Below are 25351 nucleotides of genomic sequence, written 5' to 3' on the forward strand. Positions count from 1 at the left end.
CATTTTTTATTGCATCTATTTGATTCCTCTCTCTTTTCTTCTTTATTAGCCTTGCTAGCGGTCTGTCAATTTTGTTGATCTTTTCAAAAAACCAACTCCTGGATTCATTGATTTTTTGGAGGGTTTTTTGTGTCTCTATCTCCTTCAGTTCGGCTCTGATCTTAGTTATTTATTGCCTTCTGCTAGCTTTTGAATGTGTTTGCTCTTGCCTCTCTAGTTCTTTTAATTGTGATGTTAGAGTGTCAATTTTAGATCTTTCCTGCTTTCTCTTGTGGGCATTTAGTGCTATAAATTTCCCTCTACACACTGCTTTAAATGTGTCCCAGAGATTCTGGTATGTTGTATCTTTGTTCTCATTGGTTTCAAAGAACATCTTTATTTCCGCTTTCATTTCGTTATGTACCCAGTAGTCATTCAGGAGCAGGTTGTTCAGTTTCCATGTAGTTGAGTGGTTTTGATTGAGTTTCTTAGTCCTGAGTTCTAGTTTGATTGCACTGTGGTCTGAGAGACAGTTTGTTATAATTTCTGTTCTTTTACATTTGCTGAGGAGTGCTTTACTTCCAATTATGTGGTCAATTTTGGAATAAGTGCGATGTGGTGCTGAGAAGAATGTATATTCTGTTGATTTGGGGTGGAGAGTTCTATAGACGTCTATTAGGTCCGCTTGGTGCAGAGATGAGTTCAATTCCTGGATATCCTTGTTAACTTTCTGTCTCGTTGATCTGTCTAATGTTGACAGCGGAGTGTTGAAGTCTCCCATTATTATTGTATGGGAGTCTAAGTCTCTTTGTAAGTCTCTAAGGACTTGCTTTATGAATCTGGGTGCTCCTGTATTGGGTGCATATATATTTAGGAGAGTTAGCTCTTCCTGTTGAATTGATCCCTTTACCATTATGTAATGGCCTTCTTTGTCTCTTTTGATCTTTGATGGTTTAAAGTCTGTTTTATCAGAGACAAGGATTGCAACCCCTGCTTTTTTTTGTTCTCCATTTGCTTGGTAGATCTTCCTCCATCCCTTTATTTTGAGCCTATGTATGTCTCTGCATGTGAGATGGGTCTCCTGAATACAGCAGACTGATGGGTCTTGACTCTTTATCCAGTTTGCCAGTCTGTGTCTTTTAATTGGAGCATTTAGTCCATTAACATTTAAGGTTAATATTGTTATGTGTGAACTTGATCCTGCCATTATGATATTAACTGGTTATTTTGCTCGTTAGTCGATGCAGTTTCTTCCTAGCCTCGATGGTCTTTACATTTTGGCATGTTTTTGTGATGGCTGGTACCGGTTGTTCCTTTCCATGTTTAGGGCTTCCTTCAGGGTCTCTTGTAAGGCAGGCCTGGTGGTGACAAAATCTCTAAGCATTTGCTTATCTGTAAAGGATTTTATTTCTCCTTCACTTATGAAACTTAGTTTGGCTGGATATGAGATTCTGGGTTTAAAATTCTTTTCTTTAAGAACGTTGAATATTGGCCCCCACTCTCTTCTGGCTTGTAGAGTTTCTGCCGAGAGATCTGCTGTTAGTCTGATGGGCTTCCCTTTGTGGGTTACCCGACCTTTCTCTCTGGCTGCCCTTAAGATTTTTTCCTTCATTTCAACTTTGGTGAATCTGGCAATGATGTGTCTTGGAGTTGCTCTTCTGGAGGAGTATCTTTGTGGCGTTCTCTGTATTTCCTGAATTTGAATGTTGTCCTGCCCTACTAGGTTGGGGAAGTTCTCCTGGATGATATCCTGAAGAGTGTTTTCCAACTTGGTTCCATTTTCCCCCTCACTTTCAGGCACCCCAATCAGACGTAGATTTGGTCTTTTTACGTAATCCCATACTTCTTGCAGGCTTTGCTCATTTCTTTTTCTTCTTTTTTCTTTTGGTTTCTCTTCTCGCTTCATTTCATTCATTTGATCTTCAATCGCTGATACTCTTTCTTCCAGTTGATCGAGTCGGTTACTGAAGCTTGTGCATTTGTCACGTATTTCTCGTGTCATGGTTTTCATCTCTGTCATTTCGTTTATGATCTTCTCTGCATTAATTAGTCTAGCTGTCAATTCTTCCACTCTTTTTTCAAGATTTTTAGTTTCTTTGTGCTGGGTACATAATTCCTCCTTTAGCTCTGATAAGTTTGATGGACTGAAGCCTTCTTCTCTCCTCTCGTCCAAGTCATTCTCTGACCAGCTTTGATCCGTTGCTGGCGATGGGCTGCGCTCCTTTGCAGGGGGAGATGCGCTCTTATTTTTTGAATTTCCAGCTTTTCTGCCCTGCTTCTTCCCCATCTTTGTGGTTTTATCTGTCTCTGGTCTTTGATGGTGGTGACGTACTGATGGGGTTTTGGTATAGGTGTCCTTCCTGTTTGATAGTTTTCCTTCTGACAGTCAGAAGGACTGTCTGTTGGTCTGTTGGAGATTGCTTGAGGTCCACTTCAGACCCTGTTTGCCTGGGTATCAGCAGCAGAGGTTGCCGAAGATAGAATATTGCTGAACAGCGAGTGTACCTGTCTGATTCTTCCTTTGGAAGTTTCCTCTCAGGGGTGTACTCCACCCTGTGAGGTGTGGGGTGTCAGACTGCCCCTAGTGGGGGATTTCTCCCAGCTAGGCTACTCAGGGGTCAGAGACACACCTGAGCAGGCAGTCTGTCCGTTCTCAGATCTCAACCTCCGCGTTGGGAGATCCACGGCTCTCCCCAAAGCTGTCAGACAGAGTCGTTCGCGTCTGCACCGGCTCCCGCTACTTCCTCTGTTGGTCTTCAGCTGTGCGCTGTCCCCAGAGGTGGAGACTACAGAGACAGGCAGGCTTCCTTGAGCTGCTGTGAGCTCCACCCAGTTCGAGCTTCCCAGCGGCTTTGTTTACCTACTTAAGCCTCAGCAATGGCGGGCGCCCCTCCCCCAGCCTCGCTGCTGCCTTGCGGATAGATCGCGGCAGACTGCTGTGTTAGCAGTGAGGGAGGCTTCGTGGGCGTGGGACCCTCCCGGCCAGGATTGGGATATATTCTCCTGGTGTGCCTGTATGCTTACAGCGCAGTATTGGGGTGGGAGTTATCCGATTTTCCAGGTGTTGTGTGTCTCAGTTCCCCTGGCTAGGAAAACGGATCCCCTTCCCCCTTGCGCTTCCAGGTGAGGCGATGCCTTGCCCTGCTTCAGCTCTCGCTGGTCAGGCTGCAGCAGCTGACCAGCACCGATTGTCGGGCACTCCCTAGTGAGATGACCCCAGTACCTCAGTTGAAAATGCAGAAATCACCGGTCTTCTGTGTTGCTCGCGCTGGGAGTTGGAGACTGGAGCTGTTCCTATTCGGCCATCTTGCTCAGTTTAATTTTTTTCTATAAAAACTTTTATATTTGTATTTATTTATTTATTTATTTATTTATTTATTTATTGAGATGACGTTTCACTCTTGTCGCCCAGGCTCGAGTGCAATGGCGCAATCTTGGCTCACTGCAGCCATCGCCTCCCAAGTTCAAGTGATTCTCCTGCCTCAGCCTCCTGAGTAGCTGGGTTTACAGGCACCCGCCACCACCCCCAGCTAATATTTGTATTTTTAATGGAGACGGAGTTTCGCCACATTGGTCAGGCTGGACTCGAACTCCTGTGCTCAGGTGATCCACCCGCCTGGGCCTCCCAACATGCTGGGATTACAGGTGTGAGCCACCGTGACTGGCCTTTAAAAACTATTTATTACCATTGATGTTTGCTGAGATACCAACTCATTACTCTAAAAAATTATAGATATAGGAAAAGAGAGAGGAATTTGTTATACTTTTTCTGCACCAGTTATTATTCAGAGTAACTAAAAAGTTGGCAAGAGAAAGATTTTTGTATAGAAATGCAGCTACAAAATAGAAAATAAAATTATAGAATTAGCAAAATACCATAAATACCATTTTGCAATCTCAAAAAAAAAAAAAATACTGAATCATGAGAAGATACTAAAACTATTAGGTGAAAAACTGATGTGGAACTGGGTAGTGCATGGATCAAGCTAGCAATATGTGAACCTACTAATTATGATGTGATGTGATAGAACACACCACCCTGAGCTAGTGCTGCCTAAAGACTTGAACTTGAATCTAATGGAAACTCTTAATCTAAATATCAGTTAATAAAGAATATCAAGGAAGCTGTGAACTAAATGCAAAATGTGTAATACTCTATAGGACAAATTATTGAGTTTATCAAATAATTGTAAAAAAAAAGAAAAAAGGAAAGAATCTGTTACAGAAACAAGAGATGGTAAAAATATAGCAAACAAAGGGTGTAGAAAGGCACTGTGTTAAAATTTGGGAAATTTGAAAATAATTTGGGTGTTAAATAATATTATGGAATAATCATTAATTTCTTAATGAGTAATAATGTCCTGATATAGACTTAATTTAGGGATGAATATTAAGAATTTGAGCGAAATAATATAGAAACTTTTTTCAATTACTCCAGCTCCTTTCCCTCTAGTAACAAAAAAAAAAAAGCAGGGAGTGGGGAATAAATAAAACAATACTGGCAAAATGTTGGTAATTACTGAAGTTGGGTAATGGATGTACAGGAGTTTATCATGCTATCCTCTCTATTTTTGTCTGTATTTGAAACTTCTTAATTTAAGAAAAACAAAAAAGAAAAAGCTAATAATGGTTTGGCCAAGGATGTAGCAATAGATTTGAGATCAATGGGCAGAACTGAAATACAATCGGGAGATAACCAACAGAACTAATTGGATGTGGAAGACGAGCAGTGGGCAGTACTGTGCAGGTAAGACCTTTCTCCTGGGAGGGTCAGGAAAGATCCCTGATTTATAGTATTTGTCAATTTGCATGATGTAACTACTCCCACCATGGCGATCTCAAACTGAACGTGGATTTGGGAAGAGATATGCACAACTGCCTCTCCTCAGTAGGTAAGCTCAGTGCCAACACACCCAAGGATTAAAAAAAAAAAGTGATTAAACAAGAATTAGCCTAAGTTTCTGCTTTCAATGGTTGGGTAGAGTAGCTGAGATCCTACGTTAGGTAAGTGAGAGCCCTTGTAAATAGGGGCATTAAAAGTAAATATACATGAGAAGGAGAAAGAAGTCAAATTTCAGAATGGGGGAGTGCAGGGGAGAAGGGGGCACTGGGCACAGGTGCTCCAATCATTACCGTATTTGGAATTTTATATTTTAAGGTTGGTGGTGAGTAAATGGGTGTTCACTTAATCATTCTTTTACCTTTATTTATTTAATTTTTTGAGAGAGGGTCTCACTCTGTCACTCTGATGCCCAGGCTGGAATACAGTGGCATGATCTCAGCTCACTGCAACCTCCACCTCCAAGGTTCAAGCGATTCTCCCACCTCAGCCTCCCAGGTAACTGGGACTACAGGCATGCACCACCATGCCCAGCTAATTTTTCTATTTTTTGGCAGAGATGAGATTTCACTATGTTGTCCAGGCTGGTCTTGAACTCCTGACCTCAAGTGACCTGCCTGCTTTGGCCTCCCAAAGTGCAGGGATTACACGCATAAGCACCGTGCCTGGCTTAATCGTTCTTTATATATTTTTGAGTGTCATAAGTGTATCGTAATAAATTACAAATGAAATAAAAATAAAAAGTAAAAAAAGCTATCATGTTCCAAGTTAGTAATAAAATACCCATGAAGACAAAATAATGATAATATTGAGTAATAATAACTCATTATTTTGAAGCCATAGCAGGTGATTCCGGTTACAATTCTAAAAACTCAGCTCTTCTCACCACCACAAACATTCATGGAATAATATATGCTCACATAGACTACATTTTATCTACCGGTGTTCAATTATAGCATAATATTCTGAAAGGTGAGTGTTTAGGAGCCCCCTAGTCCACATATGTTTCAAAGCTGTCCCCTACATTTCCATGTCTTCAGTCTCATTTCAATTTCTCTGACCATTAAAAATAAAATTCTTGGCTGGACGCAGTGGCTCACACCTGTAATCCCAGCACTTTGGGAGGCCAAGGTGGGTGGATCACCTGAGGTTGGAAGTTCGAGACCAGCCTGGCCAACATGACGAAACCCTGTCTCTACTAAAAACACAAAACATTAGCTGGGCATTGCGGTGGGCGCCTGTAATCCCAGCTACTCAGAAGGCTGAGGCAGGAGAATTGCTTGAACCTGGTGGCAGAGGTTGCAGTGAACCAAGAGCACACCATTGCACTCCAGCCTGGGCAACAAGAGTGAAACTCCATCTCAAAATAATAATAATAGTAGTAATAAAATTCTTCCTTTGGCCATCTTAATAGCATAAGTGCCTTTTGCTTTGAACATATATATCTATATCACCTCCACCTAAGAAGTTCCCATTGGTTTCATAAAAACAACAACAGCAACAACAATAACAACAACAACAACAAAAACTTTAAAATTAAAGGAAAGTAGCAGTTTGGGGAGTGTTTCAGTAATTTAGCTGAAAAATGATAAAGACTATTGAAGAGGACACCAAAAAGTGGAAAGATATTCCATGTTTATGGATTGGAAGAATAAATATTGCTAAAATTTTCATACTACCCAAACCAATCTACAAATTCAATGTAATCTCTCAAAATACCAAAGACATTCTTCACAGAAATAGAAAAAATTCTAAAATTTATATGGAACTGCAAAAGACCCAGAATAGCCAAAGTTATAATAAGTAAAAAGAGCAAAACTAGAAAAATCGTATTATCTGACTTCAAATTATACTACAGAACTGTAGTAACCAAAACAGCATAGTATTGGCTTAAAAATAGACACATAAACCAGTGGAACAGAATAGAGAACCCAGAAACAAATCCAAACATCTACAGTGAACTCATTTTTAGCAAGGGTGCCAAGAGCATACATTTGGGAAAAGACAGTCTTTTCAATAAATGATGCTGGGAAAACTGTATATCTGTATGCAAAAGAATGAAACTAGATTTCTATATCCCACCATATACAAAAACAAAATCAAAATGGATTAAGAACTTAAATCTAAGACCAGAAGCTATGAAAATACTAAAAGAAAACATTGGGGAAACTCTTCAAAACATTGGTCTGGGCAATGATTTTCTGAGTAATACTCCACAAGCACAGGCAACCAAAGCAAAAATGGACAAATGAGATCACATCAAGTTAAAAAGCTTCTTCACAGCAAAGGAAATAATCAACAAAGTTTAGAGATAACCCACAGAATAGGAGAAAATATTTGTAAATATTAATCCCATCTGACAAGGGATTAATAACCAAAATATATGAGGATCCCAAACAATTATCTAGTAAAAAAGTCTAGTAATCTGATTTTTAAACAGGCAAAAGATCTGAATAGACATTTCTCAAAAGAAGACATGAAAATGGCAAACAGGTGTATGAAAAGGTGCCCAACATCACTGATCATCAGAGAAATGCAGATCAAAACCACAAAGAGATATCATTTCACCCCAGTTAAAATGGCTTTTATCCAAAAGACAGGCAATAGCAAATGCTAGAGAGGATATAGAGAAAAGAGACCCTTGTACACTGGTGGTGGAAATGTAAATTAGTACAAGCACTATGGAGAACAGTTTGGAGGTTCCTCAAAAAACTAAAAATAGAGCTACCATATGATCCAGCAATCCCACTGATGGGTACATACTCAAAAGAAAGGAAATGAGTATATCAAAGAGATTCTGCACTCCCATGTTTAATGCAGCATTGTTCACAATAGCCAAGATTTGGAAGCAATCTAAGCGTCCATCAACAGATGAATGGCTAAAGGAAATGTGGTACATGTACACAGAGTACTATTCGGCTGTAGAAATGAATGAGATCCTGTCATTTGCAACAATATGGATAGAACTGGAGATCATTATGTTAAGAGAAATAAACCAGGCACAGAAAGACAAACTTCACATGTTCTCACTTATTTGTGTGTGCTAAAAATTGAAACAACTGAACTCATGGAGATAGAGAGTACAAGGAAAGTTATTAGAGGCTGGGAAGGGCAGTGGAGGAAAGAGAGGGGAAGTGGGTTAATGGGTACGAAAAAAACCCAGAAAGAATGAATAAGGCCTAGTAATTGAGAGTGAAACAGAGTTACTATGGTCAAAAATAATTTAACTCCCCATTTAAAAATAGCTAAAAGAGTATAATTGAATTGCTTGCAGTTCAAAGGATAAATGCTTGAGGTGACAGATATCTCATTTATCCTAATGTGTTTCAAAATATCTCATGTACCCCATAAATATACACACCTATAGTGTACCCACAAAACTAATTTTTTTAAAAGATGAAAGGTTGAATTATAAAACCAAGAGTGAGCAGAAGGAGGTAAGTGAAATTATTATTATTTTTTTTTTGAGACAGGGTCTCGCTCTGCTGTTGCCCAGGCTGGAGTGCAATGGCACAATCTTGGCTCACTGCAGCCTCCACCTCCCAGGCTCAAGCCATCCCCAACCTCAGTCTCCCAAGTAGATGGGAATATGGGTGCACGCCACCATGCCCAGCTAATTTTTCCATTTAATGTAGAGACAAGGTCTCACTATGTTGCCCAGGCTGTTCTTGAACTCCTGGGCTCAAGCGATCCTCCTATCTCAGCCTCCCATAGTGCTGGGATTACAGGTATAAGCCCCTGTGCCTGATCTAGAATCACTTCTTTTAAGGTAATGAAGATGACATGGATAAAAGAAAGCAGTATAGGGTTACATCCTAGATTTCTGGCTTGACTTCAAAATTGTGTCATTCACTGAAAGGTAAAAACAGGTCAAAGAGTGGGTTTTAGAGGCTGAAGGGGAAACAGGAGGTTTAGCTTGGGACACATAAAAGATACCAAGTTGACATCTACTCCCACTGCCACCCACAAGAACCCAAGTTTTTGTGAGACAAGCTTCATGGTCTCACAAAGGAATGATGGGGCAGAGTGAATTACAGTGCAGTAAGAAGAGACAAGGAAGTAAGGGATGCAGATAACAGTATAGATCATTGTGGTCTTTTAAGATTTGCCAGGAGGTACAAGAGGGAGGGAAGCTGTCAGATTTATGTATCAGGGACATAGGTGCAGCAGTGTGGTTGGAAGAGAGGCCGAAATTGAAGCTGTATCTGCATAGTGTTTACTATGATATTAAGAAAATGTACTAATTGGTCAGTAAAAAGGGAGAGGGAGAGGGCTAATTAGCAGAACCAAGGGTTGGTTGTTGGCTGATTAAATATTTGCTGGTCAGTTTAAAATGAGATGACTTGAAAACAAATGTATATATGCTCCCAGCCTCAGCAGACCACATGGAAAGCGTCGTTGGAAAAGGTTAGTATTAAAAATAAAGTTGCACTCTCCTCACTCCCAAACAGAGAGAACTGAGAAAAGGAAGAGGATCATGGAAGCAAAATAGCATCCCTCCTTGTCTCACATGTCAAATTATGTAGGCAACAAAATTCAACTGAAGAATAACACGATGTCAGAAACTTTCATAGGACAGAAGAATTTAAAGCATACTTTGCTGAAAACTAATTCAGAAGTTTTGCTCCTTAGAAATGATATTTCCCCAGGGAAAGTATAGATTCCTGCCAAGACAGAGGGAGCTTTTGCTTTCCCCACTAATGTTTTTGAGTGATCCCTCTCACTTTTCAACAATTATAATTTTGGTTTTGGTGTTTGAAATCATTTCAATCTGACATCTGGAATAATTACATAGCGTTACTAGGAAACCAGTTTTTATTTCCTCAAGAAAATTACATATAGTAACACATCTTCCTTGAAAATTCAATGCTTCAGATTCTTCACAATTTTGTATTCCACTAGAGAAAGTGAGCACAGCACAGTGGCAGGTCATCATGGTAGAGAGAAGATAGACTTTAAAATCAAGCAGGCTGGAGCTTGACCGTCAGCTCCGTCAGCAACTAGCTGCTCTGCTGCACCGCTCCACGCCCCGGAAGAACGGGGCTCGGATAATAATCTCTGCCTTGTGGTTTTGTTGTCATGCTTAAGTGAGATAGCACATTCCAAGCTCAAATACGTGGTACATAGAACCTGTTCAATAAATGGAATCCTCTAGTACATAAATTACTTTAAAACAGTTGATAAGAAGTTAAGGTTATCAATAATCTAGAAAATACCCACTCATTTTGATGTGGTTTTGGATGATGAGAACACAGTATCAAGAAAACCTCTATAAATCAAAAAATGCTCTGTTGAGTAAGACCATGAAGTTCAAGACAAGCACAGATCATTACATTAGTTAATTGTATGTTTCTTATTGCTGTTGTAACAAATAACCACAAACTTAGCTGCTTAAGACAACACAAATGTATTGCTTTACAGCTTCCCAAATCAGAAACCCAAACAGGTTTCAATGGGCCGCGATCAAGGTGTGGGCAAGTCAGGGCCATGCTTCTCCATGGAAGTTCCAGGGGAAAGTCCATTTCCTTGCCTTTTCCAGCTCCTGCAGCTGCATTGCTTGGCTTGTGTCACCTTCCTCCATCTTCAAAGCCCATCACTCTCATCTCTGCCGCCATCTTTTCTCTCCTACCCAGATCCTCCTGGCCTCCACTTGATAAGGACCCCTGTGATTGCATTGGGCCCACCTGAATAATTCCGGACACTCTCCCCATCTCAAGGTCCTTACATCTGCAAAGTCCCTTTTGGCAGGCAAGGTAACATATTCACAGTCCTGGGGACCAGGACACGGACATCTTTGGGGTGGGGAAGCATTACTCAGTCTATCAAGGAAACAAAGGCAAATTACGCAGATATGGCATGTAGAAAGTAGCAGTTTGACAGTAAAAGGCTCGAGGTTTATTGTGGAACCTAATCTACACCACAAACAAAAAGGAAGTGCTGTGATCTAAACAGCAAATATGATACTGGAGTAAGATAAGACGCAAGCTTTGCTGTTTATTTACAGCTGATTAGGACTTGAGGAGAGCTGCTATTACTAGTTTTATATAATGAGCTATGGGACAGACTCTAAGGAGAAAAAATATAAATTACAGAAGTTATTGAGGAGGAAAAAATAAGTCTTCTGAAAAAATTAAGGAATTGCAACTGTGTAGCTTGGGAGGGAGAAAATAGCACAAATCCTAATAATTAATTGCAAGGGTACAGGTGTGGGCCAGAGGTAATTAGCAGGAAAGATTGATCATGTGTTCTCCATGTTCACAGAGAGCTGAAAAAAAGAGGAAATGAGCCAAACTGCAGTGAGGAGCTGGGCTTTTAAAAAAGGAAGTTCTTGACCATGAAGATCAGACTACCAAGGGAAGCTGTGTAATCTCCATCCCTAAAGAGCTTTAAAAATAGTATAAACAGCCATCTGCACAAGATGATTTATGCATTGACCTTCAGGAGGCGGGCCCAGATCATCTCATGAAGTCCCTTCCAAGTGTGGGATTCTATGATTTAATCAGTATGTGATTTTTCTCAGCTCTACATTTTGTGAGATAACCAGCAGATGGAAGCCACAAATTCCCCAACATCATACCAAAATCATGGTTCCTCACACTGGTAGGGCCCAGTCAAGCTTGCCAAATTGGCATCCGTTGTAAAAATCATTGAAGGACCCACCTCAAACATTTATTTATCTCCTTGTGGGTGTCTGGACCACCCATGTCCACAAAATGCAGATAATCCTTATATCGATTCATGTGCATTTCACTCTGATTTTGCATAAGAGAAAGTTGCATACATTAAAAGCATTTGTCTGGTTGTGAAGCCTGAGACAGCAGCCCTCAAAAATGTTATTAGAGATTTACAGACCCTAGTCTAAGCAGAAATGAGGCTGATTGGACACTTTCCTGAAAAAAAGTTTACAGCACACTTGGGCCTCAGTTGTTCTCACTTAGGTAACAGACATGGTTCTCTGTATATATTTGTTTGTTTATTGAACAAATATTTGGGTGCAAACTGTATTCTAGGTAAAGTACAGAACATTGCGGCAGGGGTGGAGGGTTCAATAATGAGGCAAATACTGTCCCTCCCTCACAGAGCTTAGTGTCTCCTCCAAATAAACAGGCCATTTTGATGCCAAGCAATAAAAGCTATAACACAGTCATGAACAAGGTGCTATGGGATAACATATAAAGAGCAATCAACCCCGTTTTTGGGGACCTTTGGGAGGAAATAATGCCTAAGCTGGGATCTGAAGGATGAATCAGTGCTTCTTGGGGAGCAGGAGTGGTGGAAAAGTATTTCATGGAGAGGGAACAGTGTGGTGAGAAGCTGGTAGAATGCAGCAGTATGGGAGGTCAGAGGCATTGGCGTATGGCTGGAGCATGGAGAACGGGCAGGGAGGAGAGAGTGGGGCTGGGAGAAGGGAGAAAGCAAGGGTGAATCAGAGATGAGGCTTCAGAGGTCATGCGAGGCCTCAAAGGCCATGCTAAAGAACTTGCACTTGATGTGCAGGTAATGAGCAGCTGTTGAATGATACAGATCAGATTTGTCCTTTCAAAAGATTTATTAGCACACTTTTCAATGTAGAGGACAGAAAAAAACATTTACATTTGCTTCAGCAAAAGGAAAGGCTTATCTGAGGAATACTGGGAATCCAAGGAATCCAAGGAGAAACTGAGCATCCAAAAGGAGCGAAGCAACAGAGCTAGGGAGGGGGAGCACAGTGGTGCTGCCTCATTCATCACCCGCTGCTGCTTCTTTGGGCTTCATCCTCTCCACTTGCTCTTTCTGTTTCTCCAGCTTACACTAATGGACACCCAAAGCTTCTGAGTTTTAAGCTCCCAGTCTTGACAATCCATAGATAGACTGGCCCAATTCTCTTGTTTCCAAATTCAAAATTCCAAGGAAGAGGACTTACAGGCCCAGCTTTAGTCTAGGAGCTCATCTCTGGACCAAGGAGCTGGGGCCAGGAAGCTCTGTGCATTCCAACAGGGCAGCTGGTGCTGCAGCCACTGAATGGGAAGGAGAGTACGTTCCCAGCGATGGAAGGCAGGGCTGCTTTATAGATGAGCCATGTGTCCTTGCAGCAGCCTCCATGGATTGACGGTTGGGAAGACTGGAGGCACAGACCCAGTGTGGAGATGGTTGCGTGTGTACAGCTTGTGCCTGAGGCCAAAGGGGAGATGTGCGGTCTCCACTGACACCAGGAACTACCCAACCGCACTGGCCACTGGCCCAGGGCAAGCTCTGGCCCTCCATTAGTCCCCATGGGCCAGAGGATAGGTTGCTCCCCTGGTGTTCTTTATTCAAAACTATAACTGCTGGAAGGCTCTGCTCTTATGTATGAATTTCCAGTCAGCATACTTTTACTCAAATTGTTCTTTTGTTTCATTGTGTTACTAAAAAAAGTCTAACAGGTTGGCATGCTTGTTTATGTGAATGTCTGGAACTGCAATTTCTTGTATGTTCATGCAGGATCACTATATAGGCTACCGTTTATAATATTCTCAGAAACAGTCAGTATTTAAAAATATTTTCTTAAATTAGTGCTGAAGTGTGAGATGTAAACCTTTTTATTAATGAATAATTTACCTCCCTTCAAGTCTCCATCAGGTTTAAATTTCTGCCATTAGACTCTACATAGAACAATATGTATGCAATTACATGTTTAACCACTAGATGGCACCATACATCTTTCATTCTAATTATCTCAGTCACTTAAACGGGATTTGCGTTTTTGTTTTTGTTTATTGCTTTCCACAGAGTCAATGATATTTTCGCACTAGTTATTGAATATTCATTAGTGTCACTACTTATTTGTGATACTGCCTTTAATCATATACTAAATTTTTAAATATGCTAGACAATATTTCCTAGGAATTTCCTTCCTTTATCTGTCAATCCTTACTATATAACCATGCTGTTTTAATTATTTTTGCTTTACAATACCTTCTAAAACCTGCTGTCACCACTATTCATCTTCAATTATGTCTTCGTTTTCAAAATGTTTTTTATCCATTAATTTATCCAAATGAAATTTAGGTTTATTTAATCAGTTTTTTTAAAAAAATCTACAATGGCACTTGTACTGGAATTGCTAATAAATTTAACAGTAGCAATAACAATAAATATAAGTCAATTTGGAAAGAAGTTCCAACTTTGCAATATTTATTTCCTTCAGCAAAATGAATTCTTTGAACCAGTGATGTAGACAACTGCATATACATAGTTTTTGGTGTGTGTGTGTGTGTGTACCTGTGCAGAATAAAGTAACATATAGAGATATAGAGAGAAGCATATTCAAGCATACATTATAATACATGAAAAAAATGGAGGGAAACCTTTTCACATCTAACTAACTCTAGGTAGATTGACTACGTTTATTATTATATAATTCAAATGGGATATTTTGCTCCATTAAACGTAATGATTTCAAATGATATATACAGCATGATAACATATTTGTTTAAAAAAGAGAGACAGAAGAAAACAGGTAGTAAGCTAACTCATTCTCTCTGGGAGGTAAAATTATAGCTAACTCCTAGTCACTTAATGCTTTTCAGAATTTTTTACATTTTCTGTAGTGACATGTATTGCTTTCATAATCAAAAAAGAAAAGCAAATTTCTAAACCTTTAAAACAGTTGAGCTTTATAGGAATTTCAAAGATATACCATTTTCTTATACAGATTGATTTATTGCTCAATTTCTCATTCTCTCTGGGAGGTAAAATTATAACTAACTCCTATTCTCTTAATGCTTTTCAGAATTTTCTACATTTTATACAGTGACTTGTATTGCTTTCATAATCAAAAAAGAAAAGCAAACTTCTAAACCTTTAAAACAATTGAGCTTTATTTAAATTTCAAAGATATACCATTGTCTTATACAGATTGATTTATTGCTCAATTTTCCATAACAATTACTAATTCATTAAATATGTCTAATGATATGCAAAGTAAGGAGAACTTCCATAGCTAGGAGAGACACTTTATGACTTGTGCATGTCCCCTACTAGAGCCTCAGGGAGTTGATGTTATAACATGTTGCAGGTCACAGTGGTTAGAAGTGCTCATGCAGGACCCGTTCACCTCCATTTCTCTAGATACGTCCAACCTCTCAGCCTTCCCAGTCTTCGCCTTCTAGTAAGTGACAAAAATCAGAGTTTCTTAAACTCTCTGGTCTCCAGGCCCCTCTTAAAAATAGGCTATCCCCAAAGGACTTTTGTCTATTCAGGTTATATCTATTAACATTTAACATATCCAAAATTAAACAGAAAGTCCTAAATATTCATTTTATTCATTTAAGTTAAAAGAATAGTTCCATTACAAGTTAACATAAATAATAATTTTTATGAAAAAGATTGTGTTTTCCAAAACAGAAAAAATAACAAGAAAAATGGCATGGTTTTCATTTTTTGAAATCTCTAATTGCTGACTTAATAGAAGACAGGTAGAGTCTCATGTTTGCTTCTGTACTCAGTTTTTGTTTGTTTGTTTGTTTGTTTGTTTGTTTTTTAGACAGAGTCTCGCTCTGTCACCCAAGCTGGAGTGCACTGGCCCGATCTCAGCTCACTGCAAGCTCCGCCTCCCGGGTTCACGCCATTCTCCTGCCTCAGCCTCCGGAGTAGCTGGGACTACAGGCGCCCGCCACCACGCCTGGCTAGTTTTTTGTATTTTTTAGTAGAGACGGGGTTTCACCGTGTTAGCCAGGATGGTCTCGATCTCCTGACCTTGTGATCCGCCCGTCTCGGCCTCCCGAAGTGCTGGGATTACAGGCTTGAGCCACCGCGCCCGGCCTCTGTACTCAGTTTTTATCATATTTTGCTATCATATGTTATCTAGCCTCTGGAAAACTTCACTGTACACTCCCAAGACAAAAACAGCAAAAACAGCAAATGACATCTTAGTTTCATTAGGAGAATAGTTATGACCTGAAAAAAAGGTCTTAGAGAACCCCGGAAGTTCCCAAATCACACTTTGAAATTAATTACTGAGCTGGGTTAAACTAACTGAATTATCATCACTCCACATTCTTTCCTTTTTTCTTTCTTCTCTATTATTCACGAGCTCAATTAAAACTGAAAAAGAATAATGGCAAGAATAAGAACACTAGCATGAAACAATGGTCACTCATTACCCACTTGCTTGTGTGGAATGACCAGAACATGTTTTTTTTTTTAGTCGGAGTCTCGCTCTGTCGCCCAGGCTGGAGTGCAGTGGCTTGATCTCTGCTCACTGCAAGCTCCGCCTCCTGGGTTCACGCCATTGTCCTGCCTCAGCCTCCCGAGTAGCTGGGACTACAGGCGCCCGCCACCATCGCCCGGCTAGTTTTTTGTATTTTTAGTAGAGACGGGGTTTCACCATGTTAGCCAGGATGGTCTCAATCTCCTGACCTCATAATCCGCTGGCCTGAGCCTCCCAAAGTGCTGGGATTACAGGCATGAGCCACAGCGCCCGGCCTGACCAGAACTTTTTTTTTTTTTTTTTTTTTTTTTTGAGACGGAGTCTTGCTCTGCCACCCAGGCTGGAGTGCAGTGGCCGGATCTCAGCTCACTGCAAGCTCCGCCTCCCGGGTTTTCGCCATTCTCCTGCCTCAGCCTCCCGAGTAGCTGGGACTACAGGCGCCCGCCTCCTCGCCCGGCTAGTTTTTTGTATTTTTAAGTAGAGACAGGGTTTCACCGTATTAGCCAGGATGGTCTCGATCTCCTGACCTCGTGATCCATCCGTCTCGGCCTCCCAAAGTGCTGGGATTACAGGCTTGAGCCACCGCGCCCGGCCGACCAGAACGTTTTAAGCCAGATCTGTATGCATTCTGGAAGTGACTGGGTTTGCTGAGGTCATCTCTAACCTCATGCCGCCATTATCACCAGCACTTCCTGGTTACTCCTTGTTAGTCTTTGGAGATAATTAACTAATGATTCATTCTGTCTACCTCCAATTCTCTTCTACTTATTAGTGAGTTCAATATCCCTATAGATGATCATTTCCAATGTCTGTTCTCTCAGTTCCTTGGCCTCCCCACTTCTAGAGATCTCGTTCTCCTCTTTACCTTGGCCACTGATTCCCATGGATTAACTCTTGTGCTTTTACCATAACTGCAAACCCTCCATAATATCAATTATGAGCAGCTTACTATTCTGGTCGATAACTGCTATTTTTTCAACGCATTTCCTGAACCCCAATTCCAATAGTCGGCCAGCCTCACAGACATCTCCAATCTGCCTGGAGCTCTCTTCCTTAATTAGTCACTTGGCTAAATCCATCCTGCCATCTTCAGTCTATTGATCCTGTTGGTTTTCCTTGCAACCTCACTCACTTCCTCATTATCTTGCTTACACTTCATGGTCTGTCTTATAATCACTCCCTTAAATTTGCCCCCAGTTTCTCTACCTTACTCCTGTTCCTCAAACTCTCTTGGATAAAGCCAAACCCTAGTTAAATTGGACATTCTGCCTACACTGTGACTACACTCACACAAATGAACATATCTAGAGTAAAATCCACTAATGACATCAATATAGATTAATGATCATTAACATTATGAGAGTGATTAATACTGCCTAGCAATTGTACTGTATATCCCTAGATAATTTACTGTTCTACTCTCCTACGTGGTTATTTCTTACCTTCTCTCTTCTCAGATTCCAACACCTCCTCCTCCATCCTCATTCCCAGCTGATGGCTTTGCTTCCTGTGTAACTAAGAAAACTGAAGCCATCAGAAGACACCCTACATGTCCTCCCCTGATGCATGTGTGTATACATGTTCCAGCTCTCTTCCTGCGATGTAGTTGAGCCATCTGCATTTCTGAAGGCCAGCCCCTCCAGTATGGCCCTGGATCCCATCTGCTTTAACCTACTTAAGTCATTGTTTCAGCAGTTTTCTTCTCTCCTGTCTCATCAATGTATCCTCTCTTTTTTGTGTGTATTGTCTGGTAAAACCTTTCATCATCCTATTGTCTTTCCAGCTATTGCCCATTCTTTTCCTTACCTTAAGAAAAAAAGTAACAAAACAAAACACAGCTCTTTGAAAGAGCTGTTTATCATTGCCTTTAATTTAGTTCTTTCTGCTCTCTGTTGAATCTACTCTAATTGAAATTTGTTTCATTTTTTTCCCCCAATTTGCTCCTATCAAGCTCACCAGTAACTTCCACATTGCTAAATTCAATGCTCAATTCTCAGGCTTCACCTTCCTTGAAAAGAATTTGACATTTGACAGAATTTTTCACTCTCTCCCTCTTAAAAATCTCTCCTCACCTGGCTTCCAGAACGTGTTGCTGTCTTGGGTTTTCTCTGTGTGACAGCTATGAAGGAAGAAAAGAGCAGAGTGTTGGTTGAACTGGAATGGCACAGGTCTCCGTATTCATTAGAACATTAGGTCAGAAAGAAAAGTAGTTGAAGAGAGAAGGCTCAGGTGTTTCACCTGGGACTGAAAGAGAGTGAGAAAATGACCTTTGCATGAAGCGATAAGAAGACATTGAGCCTGGTAAGATTATCTCAGTGAACGGATGGATATTGACATTCAGCATATCAGGTCCTGAAGATCAAGGATCTAAGCAAAAAGCCAAGAGATGCAGTAATGACAGGGAAGGGTAAAGATAAGGGTAATAATATCAAAAATCCCAACTCCAGAGTGGTAACCAGATTGTGCTAATGCATACATATGTACTACCATGCATATATTTACTGTCTAACTTTTAAAAAGTGTTTTCACATCTATTAATTGATTTCTTCACAGTATCCCTAAGCAATACAACTATTTTTATCCTAATTGTATAGATGAAGAAACTGAGGCTTGCAGAGGTTAAAACAACTGTCTAAGATTATTCCGGAATTTTAACAGAGTTGGGACTAGAAGCCTGATCCAGAAAAATCAAGAAGCAGTTCCCAGGCAGTTCCTTTCTAACACAGAAATCCTGGGCAACTGAGTCAGAAGCATCTGATGGCTTGGTCAAGAGAGATCAGAGAATCAGCATCAGACCTTGAGAGTGGATGCCAGGTATGGATGGCACAGGGCTGGGTGGAAATAAGTAGCAACACTGACAAGCCAGCATCTGTGAAAGGGGCACTTATGAGGGTCAGGACCCCAGTAGAAGCAGATGAGCTGAGCTGAGCTGAAACAGGTAGCCGCAGCAGGTGGGTTCACCTGATTAAGGGGGTACGGTGGAGGTAGAGGAAAACAAGTAATATCTGACAATCATCCCAAAGAATAAATGATCCCACAATTCTCTGTGGAAAATCTGATATTTAGTTCCTGGAGTTGTTAGGCCTCCAGCCTAGGGAAGAAGAAAATATTTGATGTTTGATAGCTGTTGGAGACTGAGCGAGAGATGGGAAAGATGGATTTTTTTCCCTCTTTAACTTAAATTCATTATTTGAGAAATTTTAAACAGTCCATGGAAAGTGCATAATCTTTACAAAGTAGAGGAACAAACAAGTTATTTCCTTGACCTGTCATTTGTCACTTCACATTGGAGCAGGATTTTTGAAATTTCAAGTATAAGAAGTATGTTGAACAAGGACAGCCCATCGTGAAATCACAGCACTCCCCTTCATGTGTTCAGTGGAGTTAACCTTCCCTTGCCCCTACTTGAACATTCAGGTGCATCCCAGGACTTTTCTAGATACTCTTGGATGTGTATATGAGGACAAGAACATCCTACAATCCCTTTAGTAACAAGTGAGTGGAATTCAGTAATCAGAACATCTTACATAACCAGAAACTGAAACTGATTTAGCACTAAACCTTTTCCTGTCCCTGTACCTCAGCTGCTCCACTGTGGATGGTTTATGCTTTATTCTCCACCTAGTGCTTTCCCTCCTCCCTTCTGAAGCCCTCCCGCAGCTTGCTAGTCAGTTTCTGGGTTAAGGCCAGAGCTAGAAGAGAGACATGGTAAAGGGCCAGGAAATGTCCTTCTTGTGCTGGCTTTGGGCTTTCCAGGCCTGGCAAATGTTTGCAGACGAGTCTTTCTTTCACAGGCACTTTCACGGGCATCCTGTAGGGTCCCTGGTGGGCCCCTGCCCTGCAGTCCTGTCCTGGGTTAATGCATCTTATTATGGGTGGTCCAAGGTAGGTAGGGTGACCACCCATCCCAGCTTGTCCAGGAATATTCCCATTCTAGCCTAAAAGTCCTACATCTTGTGCAACTTCTGAGATCCGGGCAAACCAGAATGGTTAGTCAGGGTTTACTCATGAGTCCTTCTGCAGCCCTCAATTATCTGATATTAACTTCAACTTCTGGCTTCTGGCCCTTCAACCATCTAGGGCCCTTGGACAAATTCATAAAAAAACCCACACTGTCTCACTTGCCCAATCACCCCACACAGAGCCAGTCCACAGAAAATATTCCTTTACCCTTTGGAATCTGAAGGTATAAGCTCTCCATTCTGCCTGGATTCAACGTTGGTGAAGGTCATCTCCATGTGCATAGGCAAAGAAGCTCCCTGGCCTTCCTTCCACTTTTCTGGAGAGGATTCAGGATTGTCCTGGGCCCATTAGAACAGATTCTTTCCCGTCACCTCTGAGAAGGCTTGGCAATGGCCTAGGGACCTCAAGGGGTGCCTAGTCTGGGCTTCTTGGAAAGATGAGTATTTTTTGTAGATGTGGTCAAATCTGCTATCACCCTTATGTTGTATCAGCTGAGCCTACAAATTACAAACTTCCCTAACCATGGAGTCCCCTATCTGGGTCTGTTTTATAAGGTGATAATAAATACCTTACTGATTAAATCACCTTTTAAAAACACTAATTTTAAGCTGGGCACAGTGGCTCATACCTGTAATCCCAGCAATTTGGGAAGCCAAGATGGGCAGATCACTTGAGGTCAGGAGTTCGAGACCAGCCTGGCCAACATGGTGACAATCTCGTCTTTACTAAAAATACAAAAAAACAAAAATAGCTGGGCGTAGTGGTGCTCACTTGTAATCCCAGCTATTCAGGAGGCTGAGGCAGGAGAATCAATCACTTTCGGGAGAAGTAAGTTGCAGTGAGCCAAGATCGTGCCACTGCACTCGAGGCTGGACAACAGAGCAAAAACTCTGTCTCAAAAAATAAAGAAAGAAAGAAAAAAATGCTAATTTTAATAAAATAAAGCTGTGAATTTAAATGAAAAAATAAATACAAACTTTTAATAACATACAAGATTTTTAATAAAAAATAAAGATAATGCCTTATCCTCCTGCCTTTACCCTTTTTGACTTTTTACAGCTTAAGTTGCTTCTAGTTTTAAGGAAGGTGATTCAGAACTTTCCAAATGAACTCCTGGAGGTCTCCCTTACTAAACATGGGGTAAATCTGAATGGAGCAACTGATCTTTCCAAATAAGTCATTTCAAAATTCTCCTCCAAGTCAACTCTTTCCATTCTGAAAGTGGTTGAGGGGATTCAAGTCATGGAATGTAAATTTCACATACTGTGATCTGGCTTTGGAATATCACATCAATTCTATCTTGGTGTCTCAGTCTCTAACTTTAATTTTAACACTCTATTACACAAGAAACAAAATAAAAACTAACCCAGTAGGTGGCACCTGCAGAAATATATGCAGAGCATTTGTGGCAGATTGTATTTTCCAAAAATGGCCATAGCAATATTTATGTTCCCACATACTCTCCCAGAACCTTGACATCCTTCCATCAAGCAGTGGAATCTATTATCTCCCCTTTGAATATGGGACACCTCAATGACTTGCTTCTAACAAATACAATGTAGTAGACATGATGCTGCCTGACTTCCTAGATGAAGTAAAAGAAGGCAATATAGCTTTTGACTAGTTCCTCTCCCCACCTCCTTCTATCTTTCTCCTCTCTCTCTCTCTCTCTCTCTCTCTCTCTCTCTCTCTCTCTCTCTTTCTCTCCCTCTCTCTTTCTCTCTCTCTGTCTTAATCTGGACCAGTGATGAAATTTGTGGAACCCAGGAGAAAATGAAAATGAGCGCCTCTTATTCAAAATTAAGACTTTCAAAACAGTGGCAAGCACAGAGCCCTCTTCTGTGTGTTAGCCTTGTGTAACTACACAGGACACAAACCCATGAAGCCATCCCTGTTTAAGATGCTTATCTTTGAAAACCAGCCACCATGTTGAGAGGAAGCCCATCCCAAATGGAGGAGTTATGTGTAGCCATTCCACCTGAGAGCTGCTTAGTCAACTTGGACGGCTCTAACCAAATACCATAAACTGGGTATCTCTAACAACAAGCATTTATTCCTACAGTTCTGGAGGCTGAAATTCCAAGATCATGGTGCTAGCAGGGTCAGGTTCTAGTGAGGGATCTCTTATTGGTTTACAGACAGGCACGTTTGGCTATGTCCTCAGATGGTGAAAGGAGAATGAGCTGGCTCTCTGGCCTCTTCTTATAAGGGCACTAACCCCATTAATGAGTTTTCCTTGCTCCTGACCTAATGACATGCCAGGGACTCCACCTCCAAATGTCATCCCACTGTGGATTAGACTTGAACATACACATCTGTGGGAGACACGAACATTCAGTCCACAGCAATAGTTCTAGAAACGCCCTCAGCAACAGCCAGAAGCACCGCTCCCCCCAGACATGTGAGTGAGCAAGCTATCAGATGATTCCAGCCCCAACCTTTGAGTCTTCTGGATATGGCTCCTGGCCTCATAGAAAAAAAACTGCCCTCGCAGTACCCTGTCCAAAGAATCCGTGAACATGATAAAAGTTTATTTTCCACCTCTAGATTTGGGGTCACTTGTTACTCAGCCGAGTAACTAGAATAGCATGACTTAGAGACAGGACTTATGAAGGATATGCAGCCCAGTCACACCTGCCCTGTCTCTGACATGGCAGCATCTCCCACAAGCATGTCTTCTGATACCATCCGAGTCTTCCCCAGTGTTGCTCCAAGTCTCTGGACTACAACCACCACAACACCCTAGCAACAGAACCCAAAACTCTCCCTCTGCAGCCGTCTGCTGCCTGAAGCATCTGCTGCCTTTGACACCATTTCCAGAATCGAACCTTCATGGTCCTCCACACGAGGCTGTGCAGCTCCCTTCACAGGGCTTCAGCCTCAGGACATGAGGACCACGGAGACCACTCACTCAATACTACAAACAACCCTTCAAGTACAGTCATCACCAATGAGACAAGTCCCCAGCTTCAGATTTGGGGTTACCCTTCCAGCAACCATACCCATTAAATTGGAAATTTACGTGTCATTTACATCAGGGTTTCTATGAAAATGAGTCTGAGACTCTAACTTCATAGTTTTGAAACTCAACCTTTGCCTTGGTTCAGAATCACAATCCAAGCTGTGATCACATACGCTCCATTTGACTTGAATAACTGTTGGGATTCAATGACTCCGTCCTTTCTGCCTGCTTATTTGAGTACCTTTGGAAGCCATATCTGTTGGAATTTAAAACACTCAATCCATAGCAAATTAATATGTCATAGCATAGAGTTTTGTACTTCTAAAAGAAGTACAAAAATAAAAACTAACTAGAAGGTTAGACATTTTTTAGGTTTTACAAATTATGAAACCATGACCACTAAAAGAAACTCATCCATTATACAAAATGATGTTATGAGTTATTTTGAAAAATATAGGAATGTTCTCAAAGTAAATGGTGTTTTTACCATAGTAAATTTATTCCATGCAACAACTAACTGAATTATTTGCTTTGCTCTTGTTAGTTCCCAAATTCAGCTGTTCCTAAGTGAAGATGCCTTTTTCTCTAAGTTTTCCTTTCAGTCATACATTAGTGCCTGTACCATTTCAAAGCCATGTAAACATTAACTTACATAATACATACTTTTTAAGAACCAAAATGTTCTCAAATTTTGAAAATATTTCTTACATTTGTCTTTGGTATCCAATTGCCAAACAAAGTTAAATTCAAATTTCTATCAAACTTGTTTTCTGTATCCAAACCACTCTAATTAAACACACCAAGCATAATAAAAACTAAAATAAAAAATTAAAATAAAATAGCATTGCATCCTTAAAGGATTATGTTGAATTATTAAAAAAAAAAAAAAATCTGCAGTGTTGCTTTTTCTGTTGTTTTTTTTTCTCTTTTCTTTTTCCTGAATCATGTCCAAATTAAACCAAGCATGACTATAAAGAAAGGTTATCAAAATACTCACAGTTCTGGCTCCCTACAGGACCGTTCATAGTGCTATAGTATTACAAAGTAGTAATATAAGTATGTTATGAGGAAATGTGAATTCCTAGCTGGAAAATCTAAATACAGGATGTTAGAGAACAATGGAAAGCCACCCTGCCTAGTGGTGTATGTACAGTTAGAGAAACTGGCCAACCAAATTCTATTATAAAATAAAGAGAAATGATATCATTTTTAAAGCACTTTGGAATATTTTTACAGTATTTGCCTCCAAGTAGACACTCAATTATACATTTGCTAAATAAAATAATACAGATTATCTCATTGTTTTACTCCTCAACAACCTTGCAAAAAGGATAATATTATCACTACTACTCAGGAGAAATTCTGGAGTTCTACAGCTACCATTGTGGTCATTGCTCTTCCAATATTACACATCTGACACCACATTCACTCATTCATTCATCCATCCATCCATTCATGAACTCTTCAAAGCCAAACTTGTGATTAGTGTATTCAAGGAGAACAGGAGAAAGAAATGCAGTGGGGGAACAGACATCTAACCACAGCACTGCATTGCACAATAGTGGTATAATAGAGATAAACTGCTCTGGGTCAGACAAGGCTCCCTGGAGCAACGGACACTCAGCTGAATCTTTAAAGCAGATACTAAAGATATTGTTTCAATCCATTTTGTCTAAATCAGCACTTCTCAAACTACACATGAAGGAACACTAAGATGAGGCTTAATAACAGTAAATATTCTGTAGATGATAGAGTATGCCTATTAGCAGCAGTTGCTCTGGGCTTTGACCTGGTTTGTCATTCATTGCAAATGATTCAGGTTGGCCCACTGTTCCACCAAGGGGCCTGCTGGGTTTGACCATTCAGAACAAGCCTGACATGATCTGGCCCTTTTTTTTCTCTCTCTTCTTTTTCCTGAATCATGTCCAAATTAAACCAAGCATGACCATAAAGAAAGGTTATCAAAATACTCACAGTTCAGGCTCCCTACAGGACGTTCATACTGCTATAGTATTACAAAGTAGTAATAAAAGTATGTTATGAGGAAATGTGAATTACTGCATGCAGTAAGACCCCGTAGGTGGCCAGTTAACTGAATATTCTGAATTTTAAGACTAAGGGACAAGACTCTGGAGCAGAGGGGACACTGTAAGACATTGCATCACACCACAAGTCTCACCCTTGCTGCAGCTAATACCTTGGGTGACTTTTCTTAATTGTTTAAAGAGAACTTAAACATTCTTTAGATGGATTTGAAGATGTGATAAAGGAAGAATTTATTTTAAAAAGAAACTGGAAGTGATAATAAGCTGGATTGCTCTATATTTAAGTAAGAAGCCAAAACAACTTATCAAAGGGCCTTTTGAAGTTGTACAAGGCAAAGTCTTCTCTGCTTCAGGGTGAGACCAAGTAGCGCATATTATGGAAAGCCACTCAG

General features: G+C 40.6%; 1 long non-coding RNA gene across 1 annotated transcript in view; it reads right to left on the minus strand.

The window, feature by feature from the left end:
* The window catches only part of LOC104661277, a 67306-nt gene extending 42333 nt beyond the window's left edge, over positions 1–24973 (minus strand). Inside the window, exon 1 of the long non-coding RNA XR_004053273.1 lies at positions 24889–24973. This is a non-coding gene — a long non-coding RNA (uncharacterized LOC104661277). The remainder of the gene's footprint in view (positions 1–24888) is intronic.
* Between the last annotated feature and the right edge of the window lie 378 nt (positions 24974–25351).

This window comes from Rhinopithecus roxellana, chromosome 14, assembly GCF_007565055.1.
Source record: "Rhinopithecus roxellana isolate Shanxi Qingling chromosome 14, ASM756505v1, whole genome shotgun sequence".
In the NCBI taxonomy this organism is placed as follows: domain Eukaryota; kingdom Metazoa; phylum Chordata; class Mammalia; order Primates; family Cercopithecidae; genus Rhinopithecus; species Rhinopithecus roxellana.